The sequence below is a fragment of the Elephantulus edwardii genome, unplaced genomic scaffold (genome assembly GCF_000299155.1).
Source record: "Elephantulus edwardii isolate Elephantulus edwardi_28Jun2011 unplaced genomic scaffold, EleEdw1.0 scaffold00024, whole genome shotgun sequence".
NCBI lineage: Eukaryota > Metazoa > Chordata > Mammalia > Macroscelidea > Macroscelididae > Elephantulus > Elephantulus edwardii.
The window spans coordinates 7,328,389-7,344,256 of record NW_006399774.1 but is presented as its reverse complement, the minus strand read 5'-3'; the positions used below and the strand labels follow the sequence as shown (position 1 = coordinate 7,344,256).

The 15,868-nt window shown below is 46.1% G+C and overlaps 1 protein-coding gene across 1 annotated transcript in view; it reads right to left on the bottom strand.

The window, feature by feature from the left end:
* Positions 1 to 15,868, bottom strand: part of TIAM2 (T-cell lymphoma invasion and metastasis 2) — a 537,146-nt gene that overhangs the window by 268,023 nt on the left and 253,255 nt on the right. The gene's annotated exons all lie outside the window — the stretch shown is intronic.

Genomic DNA, 15,868 nt, shown 5'->3' with positions numbered 1-15,868 from the left:
TGGGATAATCGGGATGGGAGTGTCAGAGACCGTGTGATTGGCACAGGACAGAGCAGAGTTTAGGGCTGTTGTACATAGGGTCACTATGAGTCACAAGCGACTCGATGACACATAACAACAACAACAACTGGTCACATACAGCAAGTGTACCAGGCCTGGAGAGGCCAGCCCAAATCCTGGGGAATGGAGAGCTGAACGAGATAGCAGTGAAGCCCAGGACAGCTGAACAGGCCAGGACCTGAGCCTCCACCCAGCAGGAGGCCAGAGGGAAGGGCTCACCTCCCTCCAGGAACAAACACTGCAGATAAAAGTCTGGAGAGAAATACAGTAAATCTGGAACCCTGGCTTTGGGCCAGCCTGCAAGGGTGAAGAGAAATTTCCAATACAAAACTCTGAGTGGAGACTATGTATTCGTTTATGTGAAGGCAAACCATTGCCCACATATCACTCACTCACTTTCAGGCTAAAAATAGTTTTCCAATGCGATCGAATTGGGTTTAGCATCGTACTGGCAATGCTGAGGAGGGAAAAAGCAAGTAGGCATTCATTTGAAAACACACACTGCAGTGCAGATCTTAACGAAAAAGTTGTCTGAATTTAGAACAAAGAGTGTTTATATAACCAAATACCCAGTGAGTGGTTCGCGCCCATACATTTTCAGCATTCATCTGAAAACGGTTGTGATCGAATCAAACTGTGAAAGGCACATGCAAACTGTGTTTCTTTTCATTTGTCCCCCCTGTAATTCCTCCCTCTCTGACTGATGACAACCAGACCCTGGAACAATGCAGGGTCCCTTCTGCTGCAGGATCCTTCTCTTCACCACGTCCTTTCTCTGTGCAATGAATACAGCCCCGCCAAATAGAATTCCACCAAGTTCAACCAACCTGACTGATTTGTGTCTTAAAAAAATAATTTCACTTAATCTCATTTTTCTAGAAATGAAAATAAACAGAGTAGCCTTCAAGCACATACACATAAGCAGAATAAAGTTCTCAGAAGTCCCTCTTTTTATCCATTTTAAAAGAAAACGGGCTTGATTTCTTTCCATCATTTCCTAGTCATCGAGTGGCCTGCTCGAGTGTGCAAGCACCTGCTTGAATGGTAATGAGGTCTAATTGGTTGCGAGCCGTCGTTTCTCACTTTTAACTTAAGATTCAGACTCTGCTTTTGTCCAAGAAGTGGAAACGAATTTGCCAAGACGTCCCAGTGCCCAATTGGCACTCACAGCAGTTGGCAATCTGGACCCTGAAATCTACATCTAAAAATAAGAGATCTGGCCAAACAGACACGTTTGACTGGCAGCTCCCCGCCTTCTACTCAGGCGTAAGGAGCACCCGCTACCTCATCATCATAAATGCGGCTACAGAAAAAGAAGGAGGCATGTTCTTTGATTTCTACATCCACTTTCATTACACGAAGCTGAAGGAAAGAAAATGCCACTGAGTCGATTCTCAGGACAACCCTTTAGGGCAAAGTAAAACTGTCCCAAAGGGGTGTAAGGCTGTAATCTTGATCAGAAAACTCATATGCAATGATAAAAATATTAATAATTTTTTAAAAACGGGGCAGGAACCCAGCTTAAATACACATGGAAGCTGGACAACAAAGAATCAGGAAGAGTGAAGAAGAGTCCATGCCTTTGAAGTAATGACATTGGAGAAAGGTGCAGAAAATGCCACAGAAAATGCCTAAAGTGCAGATCTCTCTTGGAGCAAGTGCAACAAAGTGCCCCTTGGAAACAAGAATGGTGAAACTTTATTTCACATATTTTGGGCTTGTTTTCAGGCAAGTCCAGTCCTTGTGGAGAAAAAAAGACACCATGCTCCTGAGAAAATTCTAACTGAGACACAAATGGAAATTTGTACACTCATGTTCATAGCAGTGTTATTCACCATCATAAGAACAAGGGAACAGCCCAAATGTCCAAGCACAATCGAGCAGACTGAGAAACTGTGGTACATGCACATGATGGAGTACTATGCAGCATGCAAGAGTAATGACTTAAAAAATGACTACCTAACTTGGGAGGGACTGGAGAACATTATGCTGAGTGAACTCGCTCAGTTCCATTAGGACAAATACTGGATAAGACCATTATTGTGGAAATAGTAAAGATAACTAGTAAAACGTGTATGAGGATCCAAGGGGGAAGGGTAGAAGCAGAGGGGTGAGGGTGGGCAGGGAGGAAATCACAGGGTCACACAAGCTGATAGATGGAGAGAGAGGGAGTAAAGGAGACGGGAAAGATCCAGCGGGAATCTGGAAAGACAGGGCATTGGTGGGCATAGTTCAATGTGGATTGATTTTATAAAATATAATGAATCGGAATGATTGTATGAAACACCATGTGAATGAAGGATAGTGTGAAACACAATGTATACAAACTTTGCAAGCAAGCCAATACAAAATAATTTTTTTTTAAAACAAAAAAAGGACATCATGTTGTTTATAGCAGAATGTCAGTGGTGAAAGAAAGGAGGACGCGCAACAAGCTGGGGTGATAGAGTGACCACAGCAATAAACAGGCCTGAGTATGGCGGGGCCTGTGAGGACAGAATGGGCTCACACAAGGTTTCCACCTGGTGGTCACCGATTTCCACGTGCTCACGCAACCTCACGACACCCAACAACAAAAACAACAATCTTTATCCACGCAGACAGCCACATCTCCCTCCTGTGGTGCGGTAGAGACACACTCAAATCAGTGGCTTTTTGGTCTCCTGGAATGAAGGGAGCATGCATTCTTTTCATTCTGAAAGATCCATCTCTCCTACCCAAAAAGGAAAAAAATGCTGTTGTGAAGGGAATAAAGCAAAATAAACACCTAGACCAGGGTTCCCTCCCGCACTCTGCTCATGCTACGCCGCAAACAAATCTTCCGTCCTGACATTCTGCAACTTGCTCTTAAATGTGTCCATCTGGTCACTGAGCATGGCGTCAGTGATTAAAGGCCCCCTTGACAGCCCCACTGAAACCCTAGTGACTCTGAGGGATCCCCAGAGACCCTGGGATTATGCTGATCTCTAACTAATGAAAGTATTTCTAGAAATAAGGAAACAGAGGGGCTAATGTGTTGTGAGTCAGTTTTTATGCTGTAAGTTGGGATGGCCTCTCACATCTCGAGGAGGGACAGGTATGGAATGCTAGGCGCTCATGCCTTTCTTTTCACCCCAAGTGGGTGTCAGCAGATGGGACTTGCCGGCGGAATTGGAGGTCTCTGGCTAAGAGTCCACCAGCATGTCCACCGGAATTTTTAAATCCTGTAGGGCCCTGTGGCCTGTGTCCCTCAGGCCTGATTTTCATTGTTTTTGGTCAAACATTCTTCTAAGTGGTACAGCACTGGTCTGTCGATTTGCTGTACAAAAGTAACTCTTGGTTGCGGTGATGCTGAACACTGTGACCCTGATGAGTCAAATGCGGGAATGGTTACCTGTGGTGGACAATGTTTGGTGGAACTCCCAAATTAAAACAAGCTTGGAAGCAGGTGTGGCATACACTTCCAAAATAGCTTGCCTCTGGAAACCCTATGAACCTGGAGAAAGCATGAAAATTATACAAGTGTCCAGGTCTTTCGTTCACAGGATCACTATGAGTTGCCTAGGAATTGACAGTACTTAACAACTACAAGGGAACGGGTACACATTAGGATTGCAAGGGGCCAGGGAGGTGAGAACACAGGTCCCAGACACAAAAGACAATCACGCATGCTCCCCAGAGTAACTCAAGAACATTTTTCATACTTCTCAGAGAATGTCTCCAAAAAGTTTTTTTAACGTGACATTCTAGTTGAGAATGAAGAGTGAACTGGTTTGAGTCAAAGGTCAGCTGGTAACATTTACATTAAACCCACTTCCATGCGGTCAGTCCTGATTCATGGTGACCCTCCAGTGGGCTGCCCATGTTGTCACTCTTCATGGTAGAAGATGGCTCATCCTGTTCCCTTGGAAAAGCTAGGAGATTTGAACCACTGACCTTTTGATTAGCAACCCAACAAGCTATACAAAATGCCATCAGGGCTCCTTAGCACTAAATTACAGTACAAAAGACTTTCAAACTGACATTCAGGAAAATTACACTGATGCCAAAGAATCTAAATACATGCTGTCTGCCATTATCTACAATATTCATTCCTGCTGTCTTCCCAATGGACACAGGGTGCTTTTTCCAAATCTTTTTGTCTCTTGAGAAGAAAGCTGAGAATTTTACCCAGCATCCTCCATTGGGCACCCACTGTGTTCTGAGACCTGTCATGGGACAGAGATCAGGGAACGTTACACTCTGGTGGCTTAGTGGGTAAGAAGTTGCCCTGTCAACCCAAAGAAGGCAGTTCAAATCCACCAGGTGCTCCAACTCGATGACAGCGTCAAAGACTTTAACCCAAGGAAGTTTCATGACCAGGGCCCCTTCAGAGCCCTGATAAGGGTCCCTGACAGAGTGCTTGCAATGTGGTAGGATTATAAAGGCCACCAAGGGAAAAGCTAGTATTTGTTTTCTTATCAAGAGGCCTTTCAAACTGTATGAGTTTGAGGTTCACTGAGACAGCTTTAGTGGTGAAAACAGTGAAGTGCTGGCCTACTAACCCAAACGTGGTGGTCTTGACTCACCTAGAGTGGCCGGAAGTGGGGCCTGGTGCTCGGCTCCCAGGTCACAACGTGGAGGTCCCACTGAGTGGGTCACTTGAGGTCACATGAGTTGGAATTACTCAACACCAACAGGTTGGGTTTGGGAATCAGGTGCAGCAGAGTCCTTGTGTGGTGTGGAAAACCCCTATAAAAATATTCTCCACTATGGACAGATAATCGCTGTTATTGTGGAGATGATGAGGACGGCACAGGCCAGGGACAGGGGTCAAACTTGTTGTTCACAGGGTCGCTGCAAGTCATACTCGACATACCCAGCAACAACCAGCAGAGAGGCTAAAGTGCTCCCAGAGGAGCCTTGGAAGAAAGACCTGGCAGTGTCCTGCAGAAAAGCAGCCACTGGAAACCCCACAGAGCCCATTTCAGCTCGGACACACAGTGAGACTTCGTGGGCAACACGGTTCATGAAGCCCAGTAGACCCTGGATCTCCCTGGACCTGCACCTCCTCACTGACCTTTCCCGAGCAGCCCCAGAGCCTCTCAAAGGGTGAGTGGAGACCAAAGAGCAGGGCAACTTCCTCTGGGGGATGATGTGCACTCGTTAGATCCAGCCTTCCCGAGCTGCTCAAAGGGAAATCTCAAGGAGCACCTCGCCTGTGTGGGTGAGGGGAGGCAGCGGGGCAAGGAGGACCTCAGTTCTTGTTCTGCCGATACCCTAAAGAAACCATAGGAGCCACCCAAACAGATGCATGCACACCTATGTTTATTTCGGCTTTGTTTACAATAGCAAAGATTTGGAAACGACCTAAGTGTCCATCAACAAACAAATGGATAGAGAAGCTGTGGTATATTCACACAATGGAATACTATGCTGCATTGAAAAACAAGGAACTCATGCAATATTATTCAAAATGAGTGACCCTAGAGGACATTATGCTGAGTGAAATATCTCACTCACAAAAGGACAAATATAGCATAGTGCCACTGTTACAAAAGAGGATTGACATCGGGGGTTGGGGGAAGACTGAGAAAGGGGATAATGTATACTGCACTGAAACAGATGAGGGAGAGAACTGTTTAAAAGGGATATGTAATTAGGTGCTAATGTAATAACAGGAGTGCAGGGCAAAGGTTGCACAGTGGAGTGGACTTGGGGAAAGGGGCTGAATAACAATCAAAGAATTTTTTCTTTTACTTTTCAAAGAGAAAAATGAATTGGGGAGGAGGGGCGGGCAGGGAGAAAAGTGCAACAATGAATGCATGGAAATTCAAAGTCTCTATAAACTTTCATTAAAATTTAGAATTTAAAAAATAACAAAACCAAAAAAATGTTCTCAGGGGACTGTGTGATCATCACCGTCACATCACTTCCGCTGGCGGGAAAGCAGGGCACAAAGGCGCCTGGACTCTTGCTGACACCTGCCTGGTCCACAGCTGAACACACTCAGCGTGAAGAGTCCTCACGTTGGGGGAAAGTCACATGCAAGTGAAGAGGAAAGACCAAGCTTGTTCATAAACACCATTCCAGGTTTGATTTCCTCCTGAGGGAAGACGCTTCAGCTCCCTAGCTGTGTGAAGAACTAAGAGTCACACCACACATTTCATTCTCTACTCCCAATACCATCCAAGTGCTTCTGACCCAGGGCAGCCCTGGACAACGGGCCAGAACCGTTTCCACTGTTGCCAAGGCTGAGATGTGTACAGTGATAAAGTCCCTGAACAGAAAGCAGATCGTTCCATAGAAGACACACACCTGTGCTGGCATCTGAACAGAAGTCCCAACAGCCCACACCGCCCTCAGGGTCAGAAACTGCTGGAGCTGCCAACGTCAACGAACGGAGGAGGCACCTGCCCAGGTGCAGGCATGGAGGGGACCAGGGGTCACGGGGAGAGGGAGGCTGGCCAACCCCCTCCTCAAGCCAGTGCCCGGTGAGGCGACAGAAGCTGGTGGTCAAATCCTGCCAGACCAAGAGCAAGCAGCTACCTTTCGGATGCTGAAATGGCTGGTTCTGTGTAACAGCCTACTGAGGCTCTGGTTTCCAGCTGTTGGTGCAAACACTTGCTGCTGTCTTAAGAGTTGTTGTTATGTGTTGTCATAACAACACAGTGGAGTTGACTACGACTCATACTCAAGCATGACGCACAGGCATCCTAAGAAAACAGATCTCAACCCCACCTTACCCTGCGCCATCCTCACCAACTCTGGCATACTTGAGCCCATTGCTGCTGTCACCATGTCAATCCACGTGGCGGAGTGTCTTCTCCTTCTCTGACCTTCCAGCTTTCCAAGCATGATGTCCCTCTCCAAGGAACAGCCTTCCCCAACAACATGCCCAAAGCATGTGAGAGGAAGCTGTCATGTTTGCAAGATGCACTGGGCTCTCTGTTCTTTTGGCAGTCCATGGAGATCCAGTACTCCCAACACCTCGCCCAGAGGCATCCATTCTTCCTCTGTCATAACAAATTACGGCTAGCACTGAGAAGAATGGGAATCCCAGAACAATTCACTGTGCACATGTGAAAGCTATATTCCTAGAACAAGAAGTCGTTGTGTGAACAGCAAGGAGACACTTCGTGGTTTAAAATCTGGAGAAGTGTGCTTGCTTCTGCAGCACATATACTAAAATTGGAACAAAACAGAGAAGAGCAAGGGAAGCGTTCCATATTTTTTAATGGAAAAGAATGTATCCATGATTTAATGAAAAACCAGTATGCTTTGTAAACATTTACTCAAACAATAAAAAAAGTAATTAAAAAAATCTGGAAAAGTGTACATCAGGATTGTATGCTTTCTCCATTCCTATTCCATATGTACACTAAGGAAATCATTCGAGAAGCTGGACTCTGATGAAAAACATGGCATTAGGATCGAAAGAAGACTCATCAATAACCTCCACTCTACAGATGACACAACCTTGCTTGCTGAAAGTGAGGAAGACTTGAAGCACTTGCTGCAGAAGATCTATAGCCTTCGATGTGGATTGCATCTCAACAAGAAAACAAATAATTCTCACCGCCAGATCAATAAGCAACATCATGATAAATTGAGACAAGACAGACACAGTCAGTGATTTCATCTAACTTGGAAACATCATCAACATCCTTGCTGCCTGCTATCAGGAGCTCAAGAGACATACTACACGGAGCAAGTCAGTTAATAGAGGCCTCACCAAATAACTGAAGAGCAATGATGTCAGACTGAAGACTAAGGTGAGCCTGATTCAGGCCACAGTCTTCTCAACCACTTGCTATGCTGCTGAGCACTGGATAATGAGTAAGGAGAGGAGGAGGAGGAGGATTGATGCCTTTGAGCTGTCATAGAATGCTTGTGCTATTGTGTGCCATCGAGTCACAATTGACTGGCAGCTAGCTGTCCCTCTAGCAGGTTTACAGACGCAGTAAGTCACACAGGAGGAGATTACCCATCTTTCTTCCATAAAACAGCTGGGGGATTCAAGTCGCTGATCGATTGGAGCATGGCGTCTCAACCCTAGGCCAGCAGAGCTCCCCAGTCACAGAGTACTTAAATGTAATTCCAGGAGCCGGCTTGGCATACGGAAGATGTAATGCATCTAATGTCATGTCATCAGTCCACCAGTTGGGGTCATACTAGACAGTCTGGGTCCTAACCCTAATCATTTCTGAGTTACAGGCTGTCCAGACAGACACAGAGACATGCACTGGGAGTACAGACAACATTTGCGGAGTTTACAAGCACGGGAACATCAAAGATTGCCGGTGGGCATCAGAATAGAGGAGACAATCACACAGAGAGTCGCATGGTGGAGACTCTGATTTGGATTTATAGCCTCCAAAATGGTGAGAAATTACAGTTCTGTTCTTTAAAACCACCCTCTTGTGGTGACCATGTTACAAAGCATGAGGAAACTGAGCTAGTGAGTGATCTGGTGTGGGGGGTGGGCGTGGTACAGCATTCACTCATCCTGTCCACGTCAAATCACACCCAGAACACTTCTTCTAGGCTGCCTGTGTTTCATGGCTACGGTACACAACAATGACAACAAATCTCACATCAAAATGCTGAGTTTCTCAAAATAGCTCCCTTGCTCCCAAACAGCACCATAATTCTCTACCTCCACATCATCTCCTCAACCAACCGTGGTGACAGCACTGAAGAGGAGGACAAAGCACATGATTGGGTGAGAAAGTGACACTCAGGGCCCCAAGCAAAGGCACAGAGGTCTGGAAGCAGCCAAAAGGAAGTGGAGAAGAGGTCGGCATATGTCTGAAAACTGTATGAGGGCAGGAGCTAACATTAGCATACAGCACTTCACAACTCATTAAGTATTTTAGACGTATCGTTTCATAGCCACCTGTCATTGTATCATGCTGTGATGGCTTGAACGTTGTGATTATAATAAAAAGTTGTTAGGTGCCATCTAGCTGGTTCTGAGCTCTGGTGCCCTAGTGGAGAGAAGCTGTGCTGCAAGCCTGAAGGCACACAGTTCAAGGCCACCAGCTGCTCTGCAGGAGAAAGATGGGTGAATCTCCTCCCACGTGATTTACTGCCTCTGAAAACCCACCAGAGGGTCAGCTATGGGTCGGTTCCCCCTCACTGGTACATAACAACAAAATGCACAACAGAACAGAGCACCGTCCGGCCCTGTCTTCCTCTCTCTCCCGCTGTGCTGAGCCCACTGCTGCAGTCACGGCCCCGGTTGAGGCTTTTGCACTGTTCTGCTTTCTCCCTTACCAAACAGGATGTGCTGCTCCAGGGACCAGTATCTCTTGATAAAATGTCTCACCGTCCTCACTTCCAAGGAGAATTCTGGCTGAAATTCAGGATAGATTCATTTCTTCTTCTAGTAGACTTCTAGCAGTTGCCACCAAGATGTCAAATGCCAGCGGAGTCCCCACGGGAGACAGCAGCAGAACGTCCAGGCTGAGATGGACTCAGAAGGCAGGCCTGGAGATCTTCTAGAAACGAGCCAGCGAGAAATTTACAGACCAGAACGCAATACTGTCCAGGACAGTGGTGCAAGGCAAGCCCCGGATGCAGAAGGTGCTCAAAATACACAACAGGCACCAGTGACGACGGGAGCTTAGCACAGATCGTGATGATCACGGAGAACCAGGCAATGCTTTGCTCTGCTATGCCCAGAGACACCATGAGTCATTGCTGACTCGACAACTAACAACACAGCATGTATTTTCCCATGCTTCCCCACAATACTTTAGCCAGGGCCTTGAAACGCTAAGTAGTAAAAGCTAGGATGTCGTTGGTCTGAAGTTCAGCATGCTACTTTTGGAAGTGCCTAAATCCAGATTGGAATGTCTATCTGATTGCATGAGATAAAGGGCACTAACAGGTCCAGTATCATTCATCACGCTGAGAAAAGTCCATGATCACTAAAGGAAAGCATTAAAGTGAGTTCAATCCTGCACCTTGACTACTGTAATCACTCTCTCCATTTAGTCCAGATCCCTCACACTCTCAGCAGCCTGTGCCCTCCAACAGCTCAGAGCCTCTCAAACAGGACGTTCATTAGAATGTCACCTAACCTCCTCCCACTGGAATCCACGCCCTTCAGCCCTCTCTTCCAGGGACCACTTCACTCTTCACCCCACCTCACGCTACTCATAACTTCATCACTGGGGTTCCATTTTCAAAAGTCTGAGCTTACGTTCTCATCTTTTCCAACTCTTCTTACACTCAGCTCAACATCTTGCAAAACACACCTTTCTTTCCAAGATCCCAGGCAGAAAAATAGCATGGCACATTCAGAATACAAAAGATAAGTTCGTTTTATCAGAAACATTGCAATTTTTGTTTTCAGTTTTATTTTTATGTTAGCATCTCACACCAGCACTCAGTATCTTTAAAACATAATCGAAGAGGGAGAGAAGAAAGCGAAGAAAACTTGCCAACAGCGTCCTGGATTTCCTCTGCCTTCTGAATCCCAGCTCCAGCCAGCCGCCTGGACAGGCTGCTTACGGCCCCCGCACGAATGGAAAGCATTCTCTCCTCTCTCCATTTCTGCCATCTTTGAAACAGTTCTCCCCCTTGTCTGTTTCAGCGCAGTGTACGTTATTTATCCTCTCTTTTCTTAGTTTCCACCCAACCCCGACGTCAGTTCCATTTTGTCCTTTTTTCCCTTCAAAGAGAAAAGTGAATTGGGGAAGTGGTGGGCAGGGAGAAAAAGGTGCACCAATGAATGAATGGAAATCCAAAGTCTTTATAAACTTTCATGAACAACACAACACTGTCCAATCCTGATGCCACATTCCTCCTCATAAAGTCCAGCCTCCCAAATTGTCTTTTCTGCATACAGATTGAAAAGTTTATGGAGTTACGATGCATCCTTGACACACTCCCTTCCCTATCCTGAACCATGTAGTATTTCCCTGCTCTGTTCTGACTTCTGCTTCCATAAAGCTGGTGGTCTACAAAACCCTCTGGAGTACGTCTCCTGTGATGGTGCCATGAGTCAGAATCGTCTCACAGGTGCCCAGCAGTCAGCATTTAAGACTCAATCTCCTCTCAACAAGTGTTTGTTGAAGGTCAACTGTGTTCTAGGACATCATTAAAATTCTCTCCCATTGTCTCCGCTAACTTTCTACCTATGCAGATCTCAAAGATGGTCCATATGCCACACTTGCCTTTCTTTGATCAGCCCAATGGATTCAATCCCCAAAACTATCAAGATTAAATACCCAACACTCAATAATTGTAACAACTGTGCTGAACAGAAGCTTCAAGTCCTAGAAATAAAAAAAAAAAGGTTATAATTAATGGAAATATTCATATTTCAAGAAGTAAGTAGATCCTTGTTATGAAAACTGGGCTATCACAGCCTTTCAAGGGTTCAATGATGTCAGTCAACCCAGGACGGCGTGAAAGACCCTGTCAAGTTGAAGGATGGGGCCAAGGATTTCAAAGCTCAGTAGCAACTGTGGAGTAGACAAGTTCATGGCTCATGCACACAGTGGAATAACATGCAGCAACAGGAAGAAACAAACTACTGATCCAAATGTCAACATGGGTGAATCTCAAAAACATTCTGCCCAGTAAAAGAAGCCAAGAACCAAAGAGTAAGTGCTGTATGATTTACGGAACACTCTAGAAAGGGAACACGATAGTAATAGGGAGCAGCCTACCTACCAGTGGTGCGTGGAAGCCAGAGTTGGGGGGTAGGATTAATTCAACCAAGGAACAAGAAAACATTTTGGGGTGCTAGAAGCATTGACTGTGGTAGTGACATGACAATACACAGCTCTCAAAATTCATCATATTTAGGGATTATTTCAATGAAGTCACTTCAAATGAGTGACTCTCAGGACTCTCCCCACCTAACAGTCGTATTAAAGTAGCCCAAGGTTTGTGAAACATAGTCCTGTCACCTTTACTTCTATGAGAAGAGTCCAGGCTGCATGTCTTCCAAGGTATCTGTGTGTTGTTCTGGAAGACCATCTATTCTTCTTTGGTCTTCCTTATTCACTGTCCAGCTTTCCCATGTACATAAAGCATGTGGAAAAGACTAAGGCTAAGGTCAGGCAGCTCTTTGCTGTACGGCATTAAAGAAGTGTTTCACAGCAGACTTGCCCCCGGCGATAGATCTTTCCTTAGATTTTTGTTTTGTTTTGTTTTTAATTAATTTTAATGAAAGTTTACAAAGACTTATGGTTTCCAGTCATTCATTGTTGCACTTTTCTCCCTACCCACCCCCACGCCCCCCAATTCACTTTTCTTCTTGAAAGGAAAAAGAAAGACTCTTTCACTGCTACGCAATCCCTCCCTCCAAGTTCAATGCACTGTGCAGCCTTCGTTCTGGACTCCTGACATGACAATAATATCTAATCATATATCCCTTTTAAGCAGTTCTCTCCCTCATTTGTTGCAATGCAGTATACATCATTTCTCCCCCTCTTCTCTGTCTTCCCTCAATCCCAATGTCAGTCTTGTTTTACAATAGTGGCCCCGTTTCCATGAGTGTTGACTGTGGATCATAGTAGAATGAAATCACTGACAACTTCCCTAAGTTCTCACTTTAGAAGGTTGCCCATCCAGTGGTGAGGGTTTCTGTATTTCCTGTGTGGTGAGGTAGGATCCATACCGAACGCAGTGGTCACTGGGCGTCATGAGTAAGTGTTTCAAGTCACCTTCCTCGTCAGCAGCTTGGTTGTAGAGTCTTGAGTATCACAGGCTGTCAACGACCCTTCCTCCATTCTTGAAGCCACCACTCGGCACACAGAATGAATGTTGTTCTTAGGTGCCGGGGAGTTAACTAGTCAGAGAGAACCTACGAACGACAGGCTGAAACCCTGCCCTATCCTGCACCGTCTGGCACTATATCCAACAATGCTCCTCTATCATTCGTAGGGTTTTTAAAGGCTGATTGTTCAGAAGTGGACGGCCAGTACTGCTTCTTACTCTGTCTGGAAATTCCACTGACGCTTGTCCCTAACTGGTGACCCAGCTGGTATCTGAAATACTGGTGACATAGACTCCAGCGTCACAGCAACACCCAAGTCACCACAGTACAGCAAGTTCATGGAGGAGGAAGTACAGTCAAAGGACACAACCCTGCCACCTAGCAGGGGCATCAAAGGGGTTCACCAGACTCATTCATCCTAACGCTGGGGTTGCTGGAAAACATCCCTTGCAGTGAATCCATCCAACGTTTGCTGAGCACATACAAAGCATGACGCTTGCACGCTTCCTGTTCTGAGGGGGTCAGCAATTTGCTGAGGGGAGAAGGTGAGGGAGAAGAGATAAGCCAGCATTGGTAGGTGGGTGATGCTAAGGAGGGTCCCCCCAACGTGGCTTTGGGCTGCGGACAGATGGGAGGAGTAGGGCAGAGGGAGTTCACGGAGGAAAGGATGGGGGAGCTGAGGTTACGGAGTGTGGGAGGTATGGAAGGAAAGGGATCTCCTCTGAGGAAGAAACTGAGCAATGACGAGAATGTGAGGATTCTGCAGCAGAGACTGAGAGCGGCCAAGGGCAGAGGAGCATGCTGGGAAGTATGTGAGGACAGATTTGCCAGTGACAGGGAACCGTGTTCACCACAGAGGCAACATCATTACCTGACAGTGTGAAGAGGAAAGAGAAACCGTGTAGAAGCAGAAAAGGAAGAAAAGAGGGAATGGCTAGCTCTAAAGTCACCATCTCAAGGAGGAGAAAAGACACTCCAGTGTTGAGGGAAGCGGGCTATTCTGAGGAAGATTCTCCTGAAGAACTCCTGCCCTCAGCAATCAATATTTCCTTTTTCTCAGTTTAATTCATAACTGGCATCGTTTATTTTTCAACTGAGATGCCAAGACTTTCTATTTATGAACTTCTTTGATAGCTTTAAGGCTGAGAAGTGTTCTGGATTTCATAACCAAAGAGTTGTACCAATTACACCATCAAGGAATATCAAAAAGAAGAAAGCACGACGTGAGACCACAGATCTCTTCAATCACAGGTGATTAGGCTCAGAAGCACAGTAAAAACATGTGTTGCGCTGGAGAAAGAGGTCAGTCACCTAAGTCACTAAGGTGCCCTTATCTGCAGAGCTTCACCTTTCCAGCCTCTCTGAAGCTCTCTGGGTGCATTTCCTCCGAGACAGATGTGTCTGTTCTTTTGCCAGTCCATGTTCAATACTCTTCATCAACATCACAATTCAGACTTTGTCTCACATACCTGGGCTATGCTGTCAAGAGAGGCCAGGCCTTTCCTGTGCTGGGAAAGGTGGAGGGTCAGAGAAAGAGAGGAAGAAATGACAGATTAACACAGTGACTGGAACAATGAGCTTGGCCATGGCAGAAAGTGTGAGGATGGCACAGGATAAGGCAAGGTTCAGATCTGTCGTCCATGCTGTTGCTATGATTCACAATTGGCTCTATAGCATGTGACAACAACAGCGTATAGCCTGTTGAGCTGATGACCAAAAAGTCAATGGTTCAAGACCACCAGCTGCTCCACAGAAGAATGATAAATCTTCATGAATCTCATAAAGATTGACAGCCTTGGAAGCACCAAAGAAGGGTGGTCAGCATCAACTTGAGGGCAGGAGGAAGTGTCAGTCACAGTGTCTACGGGACAACTAAAAGGCCACAGCAGAGGCACAGCACAACGCCACCACGGACCACATTTATGTAGGACGCTGTCAGGAGTCAGAATCAACCAGAAGCCGTGGGTTCTCAGGTTGCAGAGAACGTGCACCCACTCAGAATGCGATCCAGCTACACCAGTGGATTCACAGGGTCCAGAAAACGAACCAGTAGACCTGGCAACAAAGACAGACAAAACCAGTCTGACCAGATGTGTGTTTATGATACAGTCCAGCAGGCTCTTGAGCAAGGGGGCGCATGCACACACATGGGGGCACGCGCGTGCGCGCACATACACACACACACACACACAGTGCACAGCAGCTCCCAGGACACAGAGCGGAGGTGGATTTCCACCTGCAGCCACCCAGCAGAGAGCCATTCCAATCCAGGGAGAAAATGCTAGAAATGACGATCCGACAGACCAAGCATTCCTTTAGCGTACACACAGCCCAAATGCAGAGCCAAGTATTACACAGATGCTACAGCAGCAGAGTAAGACTCCAAGCAAGAAAGACGGACAAACTGTCTCTGAGTCATTTACAGCCTTGGAAATTCACTGGAGGACCATCTATGTGCTGCTTCCAATTTGACAATTCTGAGGGGAAAAGTGAGTGAGAGTGTGAGTGTGAGTGTGTGTGTGTGTGTGTGTGTGTGTGTGTGTAAGAGAGAGAGAATATCTATGTCTTCCATATCTATCATCGCTGTTATGTGTCTTCATGTTGGAACCAACTTATAATTGACTCTCGGGTGCATTTTCAGAAGCAAGAAATGGTAGAGGAGGAGACGGCTCATCTTTCTCCTGTAAAGCAGCTGGTAAATTTGAACCATGCATCTTTGGACTGGCGGTGCAGTTCCTTTCCACTAAACTATCAGAGACCCATACAACATATATTCGTATCCATTAGTTCAAGTGTTTAGTTACTAATCAAAAGGCTGCAACTTTATGGATCTTGTAAGGATCACGATGAGCTGAAATTGATTTATTGACAATGGGTTTTATCGGTAGGTTGTTGCTGATGTTGTTGCTATGTGCCATTGAGTCGCCTGCACTCATGGTGACCCTATGGACAAAATCCCTAAACTCTGCTCAATTCCTTGCCAATATTACTGTCTCGGACACACCTACCCCATTACCGCAGTCACTGAATCTATCCATCTCGTTGAGGGTCTTCCTCTCCTGCGCTGTCCCTCCACCTTCTCAACCATGACATCCCTACTGGTAGGTTGTT